At 38.7% G+C, this 19,348-nt stretch overlaps 1 protein-coding gene across 4 annotated transcripts in view; it reads right to left on the reverse strand.

Annotated features, from left to right (window-relative positions):
* Positions 1-1,287, reverse strand: part of slc8a4a (solute carrier family 8 member 4a) — a 71,235-nt gene extending 69,948 nt beyond the window's left edge. Inside the window, exons 1-2 of one of the 4 annotated variants that reach the window (XM_057821258.1) lie at positions 1,128-1,287; positions 933-1,002 (exon numbers count right to left, since the gene is read on the reverse strand). The gene's annotated coding sequence lies outside the window, so the exon portion shown is untranslated. Of the gene's footprint in view, positions 1-117; positions 885-932 lie in introns of those variants that run through there. The other 3 variants (XM_057821260.1, XM_057821257.1, XM_057821259.1) reach the window with 3 other exon arrangements.
* Between the last annotated feature and the right edge of the window lie 18,061 nt (positions 1,288-19,348).

Below are 19,348 nucleotides of genomic sequence, written 5' to 3' on the forward strand. Positions count from 1 at the left end.
TTGGATTAAAAAAAAGAAGTCTTGAGTTGAATCATCGTCATAAAACACACAGGAGATGTTAGATGTTGCCTATGAGAGCGTTTAACAAAAGGAACATAGTGAATAGATCATTCTTACAGGTTGAAGAGGAGACAGTTGAGGAAAAAAATGTGGATAAGAACATTCCGAGAGCTTTGCAGATACAGGAAAAAGTCGATTATAAGGAGCAGGCTATGTGCGTGAGGGACTCGTTGACGGCTCCATTTGACGCGCACAGCACAGCGGCGCCACATGTACTCAAAGAAAGCCCCGAATCTCGTAGGAGCCTGGTAATAAGGCTCCTAGCCTGCAGATGAGCAGAGGAAGGCAGACGGAGCGGCGTCCACACAGCAAGATGCTCTCCAAAGATGTTGCCCGCTTGCGCTTATGTGTTGGAATTCCATTTATATCAAACTTGACATATCCGAATTAGTTCATCTGGTTCTAACAAACGCCACAGCGAAGAAAAATTCCCCAATTGTTTTCTTGTTAAAAAAAAAAATTCAATAGGTGTTCATTCATCCGCAGCTCGGTGCGTAAAATATGACCGGCTCTCTCAGTTTAATTCTCCGCAAAATGAGTCACAAATCCCACAAAGTGCCGTTTTATGAAAGGCCAGTGTTTTTTGTTTTGTTTTTTCTCTCTAAATGTTATCCCTCGTAATTATTTTAGAAAAAAAAAAAAAAAAAAAAAGAAGAAGAAGAAGCGGTTAATCCCGTTCTCGCGAACAAATAGTATAACGCAAAGAGCCAGCGGTGCACATGAGAGTAGAAGAGGCGTAAATGGAGATGGACCGAACCGCACGGAGCGGGGAAAGATGAACATCGAGCGAGGTAACAGACAAGAAAAGAGGAAGGAGTGTGTGGGGTCATGCGAAGATAAATAAATGAATGCAAGGGTGGAGGGATTCTTACTCTTGCGGTGGGCAGCGTACGATGGATGGCACAAGAGGCGAGGAGTCAGAAGGAGGAGAAGCGGTAAACACTGCAGTGGAGAGACAAGGGAGGAGACGCCACACGCTCGATTTGGACCTTCTGACTGCGCATCAGGAGTCCACAGCCAGCGACTCTTTTACTCGCATTTGTTTGACATCATCACTCATCGCTCACCTGTTGTCGTCAAACAGCAAGGCACACTCACTGGCCACTTTATTACCTGCGCAGACCAATCGCCTTTCTTAGAGGAAAATGCAAACCAAAGTCTGCCTTGACGAAAAAATAATTATGCCAGTTGACACCAGTCAGACGCACGCAGTAGTAGTTTGCAGTCAGTGGTGTAAAATTGCACTGCATCATGCTGAGCAGAGGTCCTAATTATTTCCTCCTAAATGGTTGAAACCAACTCTCGCAATGATGCAAACCACAAACACACACACACAATTGAAAATTGATAACACAACCCTCAAGTGACCGAGTGGGGTCATACAGAGTGTATTTGGGTTAGATAATTATACATACATATAAACAGAGATTTACATATACAAACATACATACTTATATATACACTGCTGGCCAAAAGTATCGACACCCCTGCAATTCTGTCAGATAATGCTCAATTTCTCCCCAAAAATGATTGCAATTACAAATAATTTGGTAGTAATATCTTCATTTATTTTGCTTGCAATGAAAAACACAAGACAAATTGGAACAAAAAAATTAAAATCATTATCATTTTACACAAAACTCCAAAAATGGGCCGGACACTTTGGGCAACTACTCCAGGTCTCTGAGATTCGAAGGATGCCTTCTCCAAATTGCCATTTTCAGATCTCTGCACCGGTGTTCTATGGGTGTCAGGTCTGGACTCATTGCAGGCCACTTTAGAAGTCTCTAGTGCTTTCTCTCAAACCATTTTCTAGTGCTTTTTGAAGTGTGTTTTGGGTCATTGTCCTGCTGGAAGAGCCATGACCTCTGAGGGAGACCCAGCTTTCTTGCACTGGGCCCTACCTTATGCTGCAAAATTTTTTTTGGTAGTCTTCAGACTTCATAATGCCATGCACACGGTCAAGCAGTCCAGTGCCAGGGGTAGCAAAGCAACCCCAAAACATCAGGGAACCTCTGCCGTGTTTGACTGTGGGGACCGTGTTCTTTTCTTTGAAGGCCTGTTTTTTTTTTCTTGTAAACTCTATGTTGATAATTTTTCCCAAAAAGCTGTACTTTTGTCTCATCTGGCCAGAGAACATTCTTCCAAAACATTTTTGGCTTTCTCAGGTAAATTTTGGCAAATTGCAGCCTGGCTTTTTTATGTCTCTAGGTCAGAAGTGGGGTCTTCCTGGTTATCCTACCATAGAGTCCCTTTTAGTTCAGACGTCGACGGATAGTACGGGTTGACACTGAACTTGTTTGGATGCTAGTTGAGGTTCTTTATCCACCATCCGCACAATCTTTCGTTGAAATCTCTCGTCAATTTTTCTTTTCCGTCCACATTTAGGGAGGTTAGCCACAGTGCCATTGGATTTACACTTATTGATGACACTACGCACGGTAGACACAGGAACATTCAGGTCTTTGGAGATAGACTTCTAACTCTGAGATTGCCCATGCTTCTTCACAATTTTGCCTCTTAAGTCCTCAGACAGTTCTTTCGTCTTCTTTTGTTTCTCCATGTTCAATGTAGTACACACAAGGACACAGGACAGGGTAAACTTTAATCCATTTTAACTGGCTGCAAGTGTTATTTAGTTATTGCCACCATTTGTTATGTCCCACAGTTAAGTAACAGGTGCTGTTAATTACACAAATTAGAGAAGCATCACATGATGTTTATAGGTGGCCAATACTTTTTTCTGGCCCATTTTTTGAGTTTTGTGTAAAATTATGATTTATTTCCCCCCCCCCCCCCCCCCCATTCTCTTTTGTGTTTTTTCACTGCAAGCAAAATAAATGAAGATATTACTACCAAAGCATTTGTAATTGCAATCATTTTCTGGGAGAAATTGAGCATTATCTGACAGAGTTGCAGGGGTGCCAATACCTTTGGCCAGCAGTGTGTGTACATACATACAGTACCAGGGATGCTGGAAGTCACTCACAGCAGGGAGGGCTGAAGATCTTTTTTTAGTTTTTCCTCATCCAAAAACAGCTGTTTACAGTCCAAATTTGTCAAGCTCGCGCGTTTTCTCCATACAAGGCGTGCACAATGGGAGTACACATGCATGCTGAATAGTTTATGTACTACTACTAGGCTACTATAAAGACAGCATTCTATTTTACCTACAGTGAATGTTGGAGTTTTTGTATTGGAAATAAAAGTGCGCGTGTATTGTAATGCTAATCCCCGCAGCTAGACGGCGAAATGACACACAAACACATTTGAAAACTAAAAGGTCACAGGTCAATTGCACACGAATAACCAAGAGCACTCTGCACGGCGGAACCTCAACAGCAGCAACAAATAATAAAATGGCTACAATGCAAGCATGTCTTACCTATTTGAAGACACAAAAGGTAGATTTTCTTTTCTGGACTCCACGGTATACGTAAATCTGCAGCTAACTTTTCCTCACTGGGCACTATTATAGAACTATCATCATAATCATCTTCAATTTTCGACCTCAAATTGAATTTTAGAAAATGTCACTGTTTTTGTTAAGAAAAAAAAAAAAAAAAAAAGATTTTTGCAGCATGTTAAAGCCTCCTCTGTCAACAGTTAACTTTCCGTTCCAATAGCGCCTTATTCAGCGTGACCCGGTAAAAAGCAAGGTGTCAGGTGGTGACCATGTTATTAACAAACAAAAACGTTTTCAAAGATATATATTTAATCCCGAAAGTTAAATACGCTATGTATCAATGTGTTTTATTTATTTATTTATTTATTTTTAACAAAAATATTCTACCAAAACTTTTTTTTCCTCCCCAAAACCGGGGGGCGCTGCAGCACCCTCAGCATCGGCTTCCCGCACCACTGTACAAACAATATTATACTTTGATGCTTGAGTTATATTATCACATTGTCCTACGTATTTAATGCAAACAAACTACATTTAGTGATTTATTGTTTTTGTCATTTTTAATGCAAGAAAAAAAATGTACAGATTCAAAATTAACGTGCATTTTACAAGATGGAACAAGAGCTTTCTCAATGTAATATTGTTTCATCGGCAATTTTTAGCTTCTTTTTTATAAAACAGAAAAATTATTTATTCATTCATTTTCTGAGCCACTTATCCTCACGAGGGTGGCGGGGGTGCTGGAGCCTATTCCAGCCAACTATGGGCAGTAGGCAGCGTACATCCTGAATTGGTTGCCAGTCAATCGCAGGGCACAAGGAGACAAACAACCAGTCACGCACACACTCATACTTAGGCGGACAATTTAGAGGACAATTTAGAGTGTTCGATCAGCCTACCATATATGGAAGGCATTCTAAAAAAAAAAGTAAACCCCTAAACCTTCACTCGAGGTGAGAGCATGAGTATAATTAACGACACCACGATTTTGACGAGATATTATCGGGTACTTACCTTGCTTCAATTCAAAAACTGCGTGTAGCATGTCTCACCAAGTGTCAAGACACAGCTGTGGATGGCCACAGCCGGACATTTTTGGGGATTTTATGGGTGAAACATGGTAATATAACAAGGGTCGCGATGCAGAAATTGCAGACATCAAGGAGTGGTCGAGATTTTCTTTTTCCAACATTTACCCTTTTAAACATTTTTTTTTCAATTTTTCTTTGGATTGATTATTTATCATCTAAAAAATCTGGTAAAATGCGACAGTAACAAAATAAATATGATTAAGCTGTATATTTATGAGGTAGATATCCGTGACCAATTTACAGACACTATTTTTTTCATTGTGACGCAATTTGTTTAAAAGTTTAAAATATTCGCGTGAATAATTTGATAAAGTCGTTTTTTAAAAAAAAACTAAATATTAGACATTAATTAATAATTCTAATCTAAAAATGATAGACATTTCGAATAAGAAATATAATTACCTACCTTCTTTTTGTGGCTGGCGGCTGCGCGGTGTCTGTAACAGTTCTTTAGAACAACATTTCTTCAGGCTTAAAATACAGCAGTTTATTTTAAAGTGGAGTGAAAGAGCAGAAACGGCTTTTTCTGCCTTGTCTGTGTTTTCCGCCATATATATTTATAAATGTTCATACATTTTACATATTATGAAGGAAAAACACAACAGAAAGTGAAATAAATACGAAGAACTCTACAACAATCATTGATCTATACAGTGTATCACAAAAGTGAGTACACCATGGCTGTGTGCATGGCTGTGTGCATGGCTGTCACCCGGCTGTCAAGAAAGCCTGCAAACAGTTTGCTGAAGACATGTCAACAAATCACATGGATTACTGGAACCATGTCCTATGGTCAGATGGGACGGGCAGGCTTTCTCGTGTACTATCTTCAGAAGAGGCTTCCTCCTGGGGTGACAGCCATGCACACCAATTTGATGTAGAGTGCGGCGTATGGTCTGAGCATTAACAGGCCCCCCACCTCTTCAATCTCTGCAGCAATGCTAACAGCACTCCTGTAATGAGTCACATGACATTTTGGAAGGAAAATGACAAGCAGTACTCAATTTGGACATTTAGGGATGTACGCAGGGGTGAAAGTGGGCCAGAACGGTCAGGAACGCAGTTCCGGTATAAGATTAAGGGTAGCAACGCAGTTCCGGTATAAGATTCAGATCCTGAATGCTGTTCCGGTACACGGTGCTTTGATTCCAAAAATATGACGCCAACTGTCAAAACGCTATGTAAAAAAAAATGCTAAGCTGCCACAAATGCATATCATCTCCAAGAAGAAAACAATCTACCTACCAACATCAGATTTACATACAAAAGTGTTAACAACAAGCATAATAAAGTGCTTGTGTAGCTTAATCTGTTTCCACCGATATTTAATATTTATTTTATTCCACGGACGGCATGGAGGTTTCCCCAGCTGCTGCAGTTATCAGAGTCTGACGATGATGAGTCACGTCAATGTGCGAATGCACGCAACAAAGGAAAACGCCTGGACTCATTTATCCGTTCAGTTGGCTGACATGTGATCAGCAGAGATAGTTAGCTCTGATTGGTTCAAAAAGTTTGTTGAATTGATGCGACAAAAAAAGGGGAATGCAACAGAAAATGGATCAAATCTTTAAGAGCAATGAAAGAGTTGAAGAGGCTTATTTATAATATTTAGTTTTATTTGCTCTGATAGAGAGGTTCAGAACATCTTAGCTGTCAATGTGCACTTTGGACTTATATTTGTTCATTTATGTTTGGCTACTTATTCATTTCCTTATGATTTAAAAAAGTCAATGTTTGCGCGATCTTCAAAATAATATTCCATTTCACTCTGCATTATATAAGTCATTTGTACTTATTTTTCTGAATGTATGTTACTTATCTTTTTATTATTAATAAAAAAAATAAAATAAAAAAAGACTGCAAAAGTAAACGTTTACATTGACTTCAATTTTAATATGCATCCTATGTTCTTAAGTAGTTAAAATTGAGATTTGGCATTTAGTTTGTGAGGAAATGAGGAAAAGTAAAAATTAAGGGGATGGAGGTTAGGGTTATTGCAGTTTTTGTTCTTTTATTTTGCAAATCATTGAAAAAATACAATTTTAAATTTAAATCAGTTTTTGTATGTGTTATAGAAATAACTATGCCAAAACAGTTTTCTTTGCATTTCAGTAGTTTTAGGAGGTTTGAAAAAAAAAAAAAGGAAAATAAATAGATAAATAAAATTTCTGGCTCCGTGGCGGCCTTCACGTCGGGGAGTTCCGGCAAGAAAATTCTAGCCACTTTCACCCCTGGATGTACGTATTTACTAAGGGGTGTACTCACTTTTGTTGCCAGGGGTTTAGATATTAATGGCTATATTTTGAGTTATTTTGAGGGGAAAATAAATGAACTCTATTATATAAGCTGCACACAGACTACTTTTCATTGTGTCAAAGTGTCATTTCGTCAGTGTTGTCCCGTGAAAAGATACAGTTAAATATCTGCAGAAAATGCGAGGCGTGTACTCACTTTTGTGATACACTGTAAATATTCCTGTATAAAGTCAATAGGATGACAAATGACCCCGCTCGGTCAAATTAGTCGGTGAAATAACTTGGTCGCTTGAGGGTTGAGTTTGGAACTGTGTAAAATGAAAAATAAAGAGACTACAAAGGTTTGTTAAATACTTTTTAAATACACCACAAAGACAATGTATTTCTTAATAAAACTGAACATTTTATTATTTAACAAGAAGGAGCAAATACTCAAATTTTTATTTACAGTATATGACTGAAACACATGAATAAACAAATGTGACAGTGGCAAGCGGGCAAGTATCAATTTATTGTAAATTTAAAAATCTTAAAGACCCGGTGTCCTCTTTAGCCCTTATTACACGTATCCATCATTTCCAAAAATAATTTCAAAAGTAGACTCGTCATTCCGCAGCAAAATTTTCCACTTCGCATCAGTCCGTCCCAGATGAGCCTGGGCCGCCGCCCACTCACTTTCCCCACCTGCATGCAGCTGAAGTGTAGCTGGCTATTTCTCATTCTGTGGTTTCTATGAGCTGCTACCTTTAATAAGTGTCAGAAAGGAGTCTTGTTGTTAAGTGCAATCATATGATTTAATAATGAGCAACAACAGCGAAGAGGCAAAGGCAACGATTAAGCAAGCATGAAGTTTATAGTGTTGGATGTTGTACTTGTTTCCCCTTTTCGTCTTAACCCCATTCTCCTCCAAGCTGGTGGGCTTGATGTCTAGCATCCTTATACAGATCAAGTGTCACTTCTTTGTACATGTCCAAAACATTTCAACCTGGCCTGAGCATTTCAGTCTATTTTATTGGCACATATTGCTGAAAATAAAAAGAATGGAGTGCAATCTTCTGTGTCCTGTGTGGCTCCAGTTGAAATCCCTAATAAAAGTACAAGTGGTTCATTCTCCTGGGTAGCTATCCAAGACTTCTCAGTGACAGTTTGAAGAAGTATGATTGGTTGTCTGGTTCTCTTCATGCCTTGTGATAGACTGATGACCACTCCAGGGCAGTGTCTCCTTTTATCCAAAGTAAAATGGGATTAACGTACAAAATTTAAGTCGACACTGGAAAAGATAAAGGGTGAATATAATCGCTTCCGTTTCTTTGAGGGCTCTGGAAATGACATCATCAGAGTTGCTCAGTGTAGTCAGAACTTCACTTCCTACTTAGCGAGCTCATTAAAAAAAATGTATACAGTGATCACTTGCTACTTCACGCTTCAAACTTCACGCACTCAGTCCATCGCGGATTTTTTTTCAATTTAGAAAAAAAAAAAAAAAAATGCAGATGAGCTGTCCCTAGCCGATCAAGTAGTCTAGCTCTCGCTCCCTCCCTCCCTCTCCGTGGTCTTTGTACCCCAGACAGGCAGTGCACGTGCACTGGAGTTGCTTATTAAAGTTAACGATGTTGATGGATGTTTGTGTTTGATCTTACCAGAGTCACGGGCGTCTGAAGTGCAGCATGTGTCAATCATCGGTTGCTGTGGCAACTTCTTGTGTGTAAGTGAGAGGATTTTAATGAAGTGCTGCCTTGGAATAGATAGGCTCTGTGTGCGCATTGCGCAGGCGGGGGGGATAAGAAAGCGTGCGATGAATGAATATGTGTGTGTGTGAATGTGTGTGTGTGGCGACGTTCGAGGCAGCCGGACGTGTTGTGTTCACGGCAAAAAACGGTAAGGTAGAAGGTAACAGAAGCATTTAATAAAGCCAAGCCTTTTCTACTAAAGTATAGTACTTTATTCTTGTTTAAAAATAATTCAGTGGGACAGTAACATGTTTAAAACATCATAATTATTACATCACCCCTCTTTAAAATAAACTGCTGTATTTTAAGCCAACACAACTGTTGTGTTTGATAGAACAATATGTCCACATGCTGCCATAGCAGATTCATAGTGCATTAAGCCTACGAACTATTTTTAATTTGTCCGTTTTACCCTGGAGACCCCCGTTTACAGATGTCGCTCAACTGCTTTTGTTTCAACCCAGCCATAAAAAGAAGGTAGTTAGTAGTTAATTATATTTATTACTCAAAACGGCTGTCATTTTTAGCTTAGAATCATTAATTTATGTCTAATATTTAGTTAAAAAACAAAAAACTTTTATTTAAATTATTCATTCGCATATTCCAAACTTTTAAACACACAATGAACGTCACAATGAAAAAAATGGTGCCTGTAAATAAGTCACGAATATCTACCTCATAACTATCTCTTAATTGTATATTTTTTTGTTACGGTCGCATTTTCTCCGATACGTTAGATCAGCGGTCCCCAAACTACGGCCCATGGGCCGGATATGGCCCGCCTCCACATTCGGTCCGGCCCCCTGAAAAATACCAGATAGCATTTTTATTTTTAAATTTTTTTCCCCAATAGTGTTATTTGTTTCCTGGCTGTTTTCTGTGAAGAACCCAGAAAGCCTGGTTATTTGGTTATTATCTATTTAATTAATAATGTTATATTATATTATATTATATTATATTATATTATATTATATTATATTATATTATATTATATTTTTATTTTATTTACTTTTGTTCCGTGAAGACTCCAGAAAGGGTTATTTGATTGTGGCTTTCTGAAAAACAATACATTTTTACATTTAGGCACTCCTGCAATGGTCACACTTTTTTTGTTACAAACTGACCCCGGCCACTCATCAGAGAAGGGAAAAGTTATGTGGCCCTCACAGGAAAAAGTTTGGGGACCCCTGTGTTAGATGATAAATAATCAATCCGAACAAAGAAAAATTGGAAAAAAAAAAAAGTTTAAAAGGGTAAATATATGAAAAAGACAATCTCGACCACTCCTTGATGTCTGCAATTTCTGCATCGCGACCCTAGTTATATTACCATGTTTCACCCATATATTCCCCCCCAAATCCGGCTGTGACCATTAACAGCTGTGTCTTGACACTCGATGAGACATGCTACATGGAGTTTTTGGATCGAAACAAGGTAGTTATGCAAAAATATCTCGTTAAAATTATCGCGTCTTTAATCATACTCTCACACAGTACAGTACCGCTGTTTAATTATTTTTTTTAAAAATGCCCCCTTGTTACAAATTTCTCTCCCCCCAGAAAATTGAGATTTTAAGCTTTCCAATGATGTATCACACATGCATAGCCTATAGGAAAATTTTGAAATTTGGCCAAATTGGGGGTTTCAGAGCAGAACTTCAAGTCAACTGAGTGTTTTCCATCACACGTATGTGTCTCTCTCTCTCTCTCTCTCTCTCTCTCTCTCTCTCTCTCTCTCTCTCTCTCTCTCTCTCTCTATATATATATATATATATATATATATATATTAAGGGTGTCAAACGATTAAAATTTTTAATCGAGTTAATTACAGCTTAAAAATTAATTAATCGTAATTAATCGCAATTAATCGCAATTCAAACCATCTATAAAATATGCCATATTTTTCTGTAAATTAATGTTGGAATGGAAATATAAGACACAAAATGGATATATACATTCAACATACAGTACATAAGTACTGTGTTCATTATAACAATAAATCAACAAGATGGCATTACCATTATTAACATTCTGTTAAAGCGATCCATGGATAGAAAGACTTAAAAGATGAATGTTAGTACAAGTTATAGAAATTTTGTATTAAAACTAGGGCTGTCAAACGATTAAAATTTTTAATCGAGTTAATTACAGCTTAAAAATTAATTAATCGTAATTAATCGCAATTAATCGCAATTCAAACTATCTATAAAATACGCCATATTTTTCTGTAAATTATATATATATTCTGTAAAAAAAATTGTTGGAATGGAAAGATAAGACACAAGATGGATATATACATTCAACATACGGTACAAAAGGACTGTAGTGGGCATTTCACTCTACTGTCATTTAAATCTGTCTATGCTGTCCTCACTCCGAAGCGTCTACTTTTTCCAAAGCTAGACAGCTAGTGAACGACGCCTTAATAATTAGACTTCTTCCTTTTTCATCTGATTTATTAATAAAATGGCCTCAAACCATTGTTCTCTTTAGACCGTCGTAAAACTACAAAAAAAAAGTACACAAGCATTGCATTAGCAACAACGTTAGCTTAGCACGCTATACAGGTTCACTAAACATAAACAAAAAGCGTCTCATACAAAAAATATAACATTTCGCTTACTAACATAATATGTACATTCTTTACAACAACCATACTTACAGACAAATCTTGTCCAAGGATCATATAAGCACAACATTATCAGCCCGAGAAGTCGTGCAGCCATAATAAAGAAAGAAAAGAAGAAAATAATAAACCATGTCGCAAAGCGACCACAAGAGTTCGCTGTTGGACAACGCAAAAAGCCTTGCTGTAAAACTTACCAAAAGGCAGAATACTTTCTGAGCGGGACATGTAGGTTAATTGCGTCAAATATTTTAACGTGATTAATTAAAAAAATTAATTACCGCGCGTTAACGCGATAATTTTTACAGCCCTAATATATATATATATATATAAAGTGAAAAAACATGTCTTATATGTATCTCTTTCCCATGCGAAATCTGGATAAATACATTGAACATACAAAAAAAAAAACCAAACCTTTTTGTAGGGGGCGCTACTTCGCAGTTTTTCACTTATCGCGGCAGGTTCTGGTCCCCACTAACAGCGACAAACGAGGGATCACTGTAGACTCCAATTAAGCCATGCCCCAACAAAATAGAGGTAGACACTCTCACTGGTATATCAAGCACAGGACATGCCTTTCAGTTAGATAGTTTTGTTCAGCGAGAAGGCAAAGTTTGAGAGAAATGCCATTGCTGAGAGTACCATGTGGAAAAAAGTTCACAAAGCAGGTCATGAAATGTTTAATAGACTTTGTGCATCAATTTAAAGATGATGCCTCTAACATAATTTAGTGCCCTCGGGATGAGAACATTTCTTGCTGCAATATCTCTCTAAATGCTGCACTTAGTCCCTCTCAAGCAATGCTTTCAGTCCCATTGAAGCGACGTGACCGAAGGTAATTGGTTTTCTGTCTAGCCCAGGTCGGGAGCTTTCTGTCAAAACTTGATTTAATAGTCATTTGAAATATCTAAGGGTGTTTTTCCTATATATATGGGCATCCAAACTGTTTTGTATACTGTTCCCAAGCAGGAATTTTTAATCTGACTTTGAGTCATTAGTTAATCAGTCCTGTTAGGCACCTAATTAGACCATCTGTTGCTTCTCCTCTCTCAAGCATGTCGCCATCTTGTGGATCATTTAGAATGTGTCATTTTTCATCTGCAGCATCAAACTAATTAGAACCTTACAGGGTGAGACAACTTAATTTAAGTGTCGATTTCCAATTTTTCAACATTACAAAAACAATGGAGCATATTATATAGTGAGAAGTAATGGAGAAAATTTGAAAAAGAAACCAACTAAATTTGCTTTTAGCACAGGTCATATTAATATAACATCGATCAGTATGTAAATTTAACAACCACATTGCCATATTTGTGTTGACCAGTCCCTTTAATTCACTTATATTTGCCTTATATCTTAATGAATCCTGTCAGTCGAAAGAATTCCTCGTAATTCTGAAACAAAATATTTCTTTCCGCATCTTAAATATATCTAGGCCCATATAAAAATGTTTGCTTCTAATGTGAAATGGAATACACAGCCAATGTTTATCACCCAGTCATCCATGATCTAAATCTGTTCACAATAAACAGTTACTACCACTAGAGGTCAGACTAAAGTCATTTATGTGTCTGATCTTCTTTCGACTAGAAGAAAATGCTGTCGTTATTTCTTTCTTTTTTTTTTTTTTTTTTTTAATGTTTAAATGTTTTGTTCTTCAAAATATAAGATGCCTGGATTATATGTAAATACATAAATAAATAAATAAATAATCAATACAATGATGACTTGTGTATAATTGAGGCTCTTAGCAATTAAATTAAAACTCTAATTCACTTTATCACTATCAAACGTCCAATCCATTTAAAGTGGGATGGATGGCAATAAATGAACATCCTATATTAGCTGTCAGTGGCAGGCAGTGAGTTAATAATTTGAATTTTGAGATGTTCTATTAAATTTTATCCATGCATGCAACAATGAAGTACAGTAAAATAACCATCATCCACATTGGATAAAACTTGATCTCATGAGGGTTACAAGTGATTTTTAAAAACAGTTTGTAAATGATTGACTTTTGGAAACCAGTGAATGTTGACCTCAAAAAGCTTGTCATTCAATAAAGGTGTTTTCTCAAGATTAATGGAGGTATATCGGGAAAGTCGAGCATCCATTTTTATTGCTAACTACAAAGTATCTGTGTTAGAAGATGGATTGGTGAAGGTTGAGGGCAAGAGGGAATTGCTAATCTAAGGTATTACTCCTGAGAGTTATTGGAATACATAGATAAATAGAGCTATGGCTCTTTGTCAATTTGACCACTGCTCAATTAAAGAAGAGGGATTGGTTGCGCAGGCATCGCAGTGCAGCCTTATAGTTCAACAATAGTTCCATGCTTAAGCGAAATTAGATGGGATAAATGCCAGGTCCTGTCAAAAGTTGTAGATAGTGGATGTAATTCACAGCTGAGGCCGCAGGCTCATGTTTCTATCCATTTTTTATAACACTTGTGACAATAGGTACACCCTGGACTAGTCGTTTGCCAATTCCAGATTGCTCTACACCCCCCACCCCTCAAAATTTATTTATTTATTTTAGATAAAATAGTGGCAAACATCAACAAACATTATCATAACGTTATGGAAGGTTACGTCATGCAAGGGCGTAGGTTTGGTCTCAAAATTGGTAGGGACGATATAACAGCATATCCTGCATGTACCCGTTTTTCTGGTGACGAGACATTAATAAGACCCATAGACTTTATAATATACAGTTATGAAGTCTATGTAAGACCAAACAGATTATTCAACGGGAGTCAGGGCTCCATTTCTAATGAATATGAACCTAATTGAAAGGTGAAATGATCAAAGCAAAATAAATCTGTATTGACTTATACTAACTTTTATGTGAATTGGTTCACGTGATACAACATTCGATTCAAACCTTTGTTTTAAAAAAACTACAAAAGAAACATTTTGAAGTGCAAGTCCCTTATTTGACAAACAAAAACAGGGAGCTATACAAGAATGGGTCCACTTCTGGGGGACACTAGAGAACCCCTAGACTCAAACTAAAGTTTTGTACAGTGGGACGAAGAAAAAGTATCTGAACCTGTTGGAATTTCTCACATTTCAGCATGAAATCACCATCAAATTTGAGCTGATCTTTGTCAAAATCACACAGATAAAAAAAACAGTGTCTGCTTTAACTAAAACCACCCAAACATTTACAAGGTAGGTTTTCATATTTTAATGAGGATAGCATGCAAACATTGACAGAAGGGGGAAAAATACGTATTTGAACTCTCTGCCTAAGGGGAATTAAAGAGCATTTGAAACCAATTTTTACCAAACAATGTAAGTCAGGTGTGTGCCCAATCACTGATGAGTGGTTCAAAGTTGCCCTGCCCATTATAAAACACACACCTAGTAGCACACACCATTGTCTGATGTGCATCATGACTCAGTCAAAGGAGCTGTCTGAAGACTTGCGATCAAGGATTGTTGATTTGGATAAAGCTGGGAAAGGATACAAAACCAATGGTAAAAGTCTGGATCAATCGACAGTCAGAGAAGTTGTCTACAAATGGAGAAAGTTTGCCATCGTTGCTTCCCTCCCAAGGAGTGGCCGTCCACCAAAGATGACGTACAAAGAGTTCAGCGCAGAATACTCAGAGAGGTAAAAAAAATAACCCTAGAGTGTCTGCCAAAGACTTACAGAAATCACTGGCACAGTCCAATATCTCTGTGCACACATCAACTATATGTAAAACGATGGCCAAGAATGGTTTCATGGGAGGACTCCATGGAGGAAGCCACTGCTGTCTAAAAAAACATTGTTGCTCGTTTAATAATAATACTAATAATAATAAATTTTATTTGAAGGTGCCTTTCTGGGACTCAAGGTCGCCGTACAATCATTTAAAAAACAACTACACAAATTAAAGACCAAAAACAGTACAAATAATTAAGTATAGAGCGTTCAAAACAATACAACAAAACAGTAAAGCACAGAGAAATCAGGGATAATTAAAGGTATGCGAGTCTGAACAGGTGAGTTTTGGGTTTCGATTGAAAAAGGAGGAGTGAGTCTATGTTCCTGAGGTTGGGTGGTAGTGAATTCCAAAGACGGGGAGCAGAGCGGCTGAATTCTCTGTTCCCCATGGTGCTAAGGCGAGTGGGGGGACAGACAAGTGGATGGAGGTGGAGGACCTAGGGGCACGGGAGGGCGTTGTACTATGGAGGAGGTCGGACAGGTAGGCAGGGGCGAGGTTGTAGATGGCCTTGAATTTGAGGAGAACTTTTAACTGGATGCAGAAGTGGACCAGGAAACAATGGAGCTGGCGGAGAACTGGAATGATGTGGTGGATGAGTGGGGTACGGGTTATAATGCGAGTGACTGAATTCTGGACCACTTGCAGTTTATGTAAGGTCTTTTGAGGAAGGCCAAAGAGGTGGGAGTTGCAGTAATCCAGGCGGGAAGTGACAAAACTACGAACCAGGATGACAGCAGAATAGGGGGTAATGTTCGCAAAAAGGCACTTGGACACTCCGCAGAAGTTTTGGCAAAATATTTTGTGGACTGATGAAACCAAAGTTGAATGCTTTGGGAGTAACACACAATGTCATGTGTTGAAGAAAAACTGGAACAGCTCACAAACATCAACACCTCAATCCCACCGTGAAGCATGGTGGAGGGAGCATCATGATTTGGGGCTGTTTTTCTGCCTCAGGGCATGGACAACTTGGAATCATTAATGGAAGAATGAACTCAAAAGTTTATCAGGATGTTTTGCAGGAAAATCTGAGGCCGTTTGTCAGACAGTTGATGCTAAAAAGAGGATGGATGCTGCAACAAGCCAATGATCCAAAACACAGAAATAAATCAACTTCAGAATGGTTTCAGAAGAACAAAATACTCGTTCTGGAGTGGCCAAGTCAAAGTCTCGACTTGAACCCCATCGAGATTCTGAGGCATGACCTAAAGACAGCGATTCATGCCAGACATCCCAGGAATCTGACTGAACTACAGCAGTTTAAAGAGAAGAATGGGCCAAGATTAGTCCTGATCGATGTGCCAGACTGATCTGCAGCTACATGAAGCGTCTGGTTAAAGTTATTGCTGCCAAAGGGGGCCCACAAAATATTAAATGTGATGGTTCACTTATTTTTTTCCCCCCCTTCTGTCATTGTTTGCATACTATCCTCATTAAAATATTAAAACCTATAAATGTTTGGGTGGTTTGAGTGAAAGCAGACACTGTTTTTTCATCTGTGTGATCTTGAAAAAGATCAGATCACATTTGATGGTGATTTTATGCAGAAATGTGAGAAGTCCGAAAAGGTTCAGATACCTTTTCATACCACTGTAATATAAAAGTGATTTGGGAAAATATTCATGAACCAAAAATCTGAGCTATCCAAGGACCGTTCTACATCTGAGGCATCCCAGACTACTTTAAGACCCGAACCAAAGTACTCTCATGAAATTCTGATGTGTGATTTCATTTCACAGACTTTTTTTTTCATGTCAGTTCATGTTCATGTCAGTGTCCCTCTGAAGCGGACTTATTCTTGGGACTTGCACTCTGAAGCCACCGCCTTGCATTACGGTAATGCACATAATGCAAAAAAAATTATCCCAATGAGGGACGGCTAGCTTGATTTCGTTGTTCCTTGTGAAGGCTGGCCTGACCGCAGTAGTTTTGCAAGTTAGCAAGTTCGCATGGATTAATGCTATGCTAACTTTGATGCAGGTCGGACTTTTAGCAGCAAAATTAGTGTTTTTTTCCCCCACCTCCACAACATTGACGTCTTTTTACACAATTTACAGTGGCTTGTGCTGGCCGAAAAAAACTTCTAATATCCCTCCTCTTTGAAAGGGTTAAAGGAAGAGGCATGTTGCATTTCTGTCGGTGGAGTTGTGTGAGTGTGCATCTGTGTGGCAGGAGGAGGGGGCGGGGGGTCAAGTCATCAGCTAATCAAATGTGCGTTTGACAGGGAAAAATCGACCGGCACATACAGCAAGTGAAAATGGATAAATGAAAGTCTGGACATAATGAAAATAATTCACCTAATAATGGTAGGGTCTATTCTTACAGCATACAGTATGGGAAGACAATCGAAATTACCCATTATAACTGAACTCATTATATAATACAAATAAGCTGGCTTAAAAGTTAGTGGGGACAATTTGAGCATCCTGAAAAGTTGGTAGTGTTATGTCCCTACCGTCCCTATGTAAACCTACGCCCTTGGTATTATGTATAGCATGAATACCTTGTAGCCTACTGTAAATTTTAAGGTCTGACAGTGCAACTCCAAAGTTGTACGTTCCATGTTTCTAGGTCAAACTTATTCTCTGTAAGAGAATACTCGGTACTCACCTGAAACAGCAATGATTAGTGCCAATCTGTCCAATGTTTTTGACACAATTTGCCATCAAAGTGCACTTGCCTCAAGACACTTCCGGATCAGAGAGTAACGTTGTATATTGTTTAATGTCATCATCATCGGTATCATTGACAGTTACAAGATAGCATTGTGATAAGATTAACCTGAAGAAACCCGAAGAAAAGACAAGGGCTGACGGGAGAAGCCTGGGCTTATTAAATCCCGTCCCCATTAAACCAAAGGACGCAAATCTTTGCATGATAGAGTAGGCATTTCACATTGTGATACAAGTACAAGTTTTTTACACATGAATTATCTTCCCAACAGTCATTGATTAGACGTAACACTTGGGTCAAGCTGTCAGTCATCCGTTTGCTCATAGATTAAGGGTAGAGTTTGTCTGATTTGTTGATGGAGAATATCTGAGGGAGACACGGAAGCCCACCTCCGCCGCAACCCACGCTGGTGGTTCAGTCATCGTCAGCCCTGGCTTGGTTCGCGCGAACAATCCTCTCTTGGTCCCGATACTCCGTGATGATTTTCGTCACCATTTGTGCTGTGGAAAACACTTGACGCTGCTTGGTCCATCTTCACCTGTGACAGATCGTCACAGGCCTTGTTGAGGCTGGCGCATCCCGCATTGATAGCATCGCCGATGTTGCGAGCAAGCTCCATTGCTTCTCTATGGTGTCGCATCACTTTCGCCGAGAAACGGTGCATCCAAAGGGCACCAATAACCAACAGGAGAGCGAGAACCAACATTGTGATGAAAACGTAAACATCTTCGACATCTTCAATGTCAAGCGCGGTCAAACATATGGGCCTCCATTTCCCTCACCATCCTCCGTAAATCCAGACGTGAAAGTGTTGGCCGGACATGGGCGTTGGCTCAATGTAGGTCGCATTGTTGAGAAATCTTGTCCAAAGTACTTAGTGACTAGTTAAGCAGTTCAATGACATAAAAATTGTTACAGATTTAATCAGAACTCAACAGCATTCACGTATGACAGCAGATGAAATAATGTTCTGTCTTTGCGACAGAGCTGATTGTTAAGGCATGTTATGACTACCTATCTTTAGTCTCTGAAATTCCTCCACTTTTTGTTATGGGAACACTATGTGGTGTCTGTGTGTCTGGCAGAACGCCCTAATTTGACCCCCGTGCAGTTGTTTTTTCCATGCTGGAGGTCAGTCTCGATAGCGACTTAGAATAAGCTCCTTATATGTTCTTTTAAAGGCTGCTAGGGTCCCCGTGTTGGTCAGTGCGGGGTCTAGAGCATTCCAGAGGCGTCCCCCAAAGTTAGGAATCGAAAATGATTTTGAACGACACACGAGGGAGGTGTTTACATTGTCACGAGGTCATGCTTTCATATCATTCCATACACGAGTAATTAGGGTGTAATAATGGTATACACGTGCGTGTTTTATGGCCGTAGTTAATTCGTTGAGGCCTAAAGTACTGATCGATCATTTTTGTTTTAATTGTTTCTTGCTGATTTTAATGTGATATAAATCACATTGAATTACCTTGTGTAGAATTGTGCTATACAAATCCAACTTGCCTTGCCTTGCTTTGCCTAAAAATACATACTTACAATACAGTGTGATATAAAATGAGTCATTTAGCCTTCAAGGATTGAGCACACCAAGTGCCTACAGCTGCTTGGCTAATGTGATACTCTTCAGAACTGTACAGTGACGGACATGAGCTGCTGGACTTTTTCCCGTCCTCACTTATCCGTCTTCTGTAACACCTTATCATTGCAGAACACTGTGTGACAAAAAGAATGTATTTAAATAAGCAGAGATGGACATTTTGAAATAGTACCGTGCATACCTG

Source organism: Corythoichthys intestinalis, chromosome 18, assembly GCF_030265065.1.
Source record: "Corythoichthys intestinalis isolate RoL2023-P3 chromosome 18, ASM3026506v1, whole genome shotgun sequence".
NCBI classification, from domain to species: domain Eukaryota; kingdom Metazoa; phylum Chordata; class Actinopteri; order Syngnathiformes; family Syngnathidae; genus Corythoichthys; species Corythoichthys intestinalis.